Genomic DNA, 2,433 nt, shown 5'->3' on the forward strand with positions numbered 1-2,433 from the left:
TTCTTCCTCACTCCATTTCTCAGCCTGTCTTAGCTCCTCTCAGTTGCCTAGACCCTATACTTCCTTTTACACCCTTGCTGTGATCTCTGGCCCTTCCTTGGCCCAAGATCCACCTTGAACCTGGCCTTGGGGCTTCCCAGACTTCCCTTGGACCACTGGTTGCTAAGAAGGGGCTGAGAAGGAGGTCTGCTTTATCACCCAGACCTCAGCCCTGAGCTCTGAGGGCAGCTGTCAAAGATGGATCTGCACACAGCCTCTGAGCTGACCCACCCTACCTGGCAGTTCTGAAAGCCGTCCGTCTTTACAGGCGGAGCCTGGCCCCACTACCTATGCTTCCCACAGCTCTGACTCCCACTCCACTTCTGACTGGGCCCTCCTTGTCCCCTGCTCCCTGTCCGAGCCCTGCCTCTTGCCCATTGGACCTTGGTTCAGCTTCTCCTCTTGGTGCCAGGGACAGCTTTGCCATTGCCTTGCGTTCTGCTGCCTGGGTGTCCCACCCTGGGATTCTCTGTCTCTGTCCCCAGCCTAGGATCTCTGCCCTGAGACATCTGTCTGCTTCTGATTTCTGGGATGAGGCCAAAGGAGGACCACAGCCTTGAGGTACCTGCCTTCAACTCTTACCCAATTCCCCACTGTCTCTGCTTTCCTCGCTCTATCCCCTTTCTGGCCCCCTCAATCTTAGAGCGATTTTAACCGCCTCCCACACTCCTGTAAAGGGGATAATACTAATACTTATATTAATAGCTGCCATTTGTTAAGCTTTACATGTGTCATTTTATTTATCATCCCCAATAAATAGGTTCTATTATTATTTAGCCCCGTTTGGAATCGGGGCAAGGGGAGTAGCACTATATTATGAATGAAAAAATGAGTCTCAGAGAGGGACAGTGAGTTGCCCAAGGTTCCATATAGTGAAGGGATTCCAGTCCCCGTCTGTCTGATTGCAAAGCTTGGGTCCTTTTCACAGTTCTAAACAGTGGTTGGGTGGACACCTTCATCTCCTCGCTCTGCCATTGTGGACTCTATTACCAGGCTCTCCTGCCCGCCGCCGCCCCCCCCCCCCCCGATTTGAGGAAGAAGCGTTCTTTTCTATCCATCTGTCGTCTAGACCCCATCCCTTCCCTCCTTATATTATTCCCCAGCTTCCTGAAAGCACTTTGCATCGGCCCTTCACTGTCCCACTGAGCCGGCCCTTCACTGTCCCCCTGAGCCGGCCCTTCACTGTCCCCCTGAGCCGGCCCTTCACTGTCCCCCTGAGCCGGCCCTTCACTGTCCCACTGCACCGGCCCTTCACTGTCCCCCTGAGCCAGCCCTTCACTGTCCCACTGCGCCGGCCCTTCACTGTCCCCCTGAGCCGGCCCTTCACTGTCCCACTGCGCCGGCCCTTCACTGTCCCCCTGAGCCGGCCCTTCACTGTCCCACTGCGCCGGCTCTTCACTGTCCCCCTGAGCCGGCCCTTCACTGTCCCCCTGAGCCGGCCCTTCACTGTCCCACTGCGCCGGCCCTTCACTGTCCCACTGCGCCGGCCGTTCACTGTCCCCCTGCGCCGGCCCTTCACTGTCCCCCTGCGCCGGCCCTTCACTGTCCCCCTGCGCCGGCCCTTCACTGTCCCCCTGAGCCGGCCCTTCACTGTCCCCCTGAGCCGGCCCTTCACTGTCCCCCTGCGCCGGCCCTTCACTGTCCCACTGCGCCGGCCCTTCACTGTCCCACTGCGCCGGCCCTTCACTGTCCCACTGCGCCGGCCCTTCACTGTCCCCCTGAGCCGGCCCTTCACTGTCCCACTGCGCCGGCCCTTCACTGTCCCCCTGAGCCGGCCCTTCACTGTCACACTGCACCGCTGGAAAGCTGAGAGGTTCCCAGCCGGGTGAGAATTTGCTGCAGTGGGTGGTGTGTGGGGCGACAGGCCGTGCCCGCCTGGTGAGGATGAGGGCTTCACTAGAGTGAGGTTCCTCAGAAGCCACGGTGGGTGTCCCCATCCGCGGTGACTTGAGTTACAGGGCATTTTCTATCCAGACACCTCATTTTGGCTCGGCTCCAATCATGGAGTTTACTTCCAGCCACAGGCTTTGAACCCCTGTGTCCTTGACAGGAACTAAGTTCTTTTCCATTTGTCCCCTGTCTCCATCGGCACCCACTTCACCAGAACCTCCCCTGGCATTGTGTTTGTCCCTCTTCTCCACATCACCCTCAAGAAGGGCCGAGGGTCAAGTAGCTGACCCTGGCTCAGTGAGATGCAGATATGGCTTCTGTGTTAAAAGCGATTTGCAGAGAGCCTGCTGGTAGGTCCTTTACTCGTGGCCACCAAACCAGTTATTCAGGAGGAAAGAGGGCAAACCGGTGCCCATTTCTAGAGATTGCTACTCTTTATTTGCTTTTCTCTTTCCTTTCCCAAGTCTCTCTTCTCCCTCTTCTACAAAAAAGTCACTACCACAA

The sequence above is a fragment of the Myotis myotis genome, unplaced genomic scaffold (assembly GCF_014108235.1).
Source record: "Myotis myotis isolate mMyoMyo1 unplaced genomic scaffold, mMyoMyo1.p scaffold_m19_p_2, whole genome shotgun sequence".
In the NCBI taxonomy this organism is placed as follows: domain Eukaryota; kingdom Metazoa; phylum Chordata; class Mammalia; order Chiroptera; family Vespertilionidae; genus Myotis; species Myotis myotis.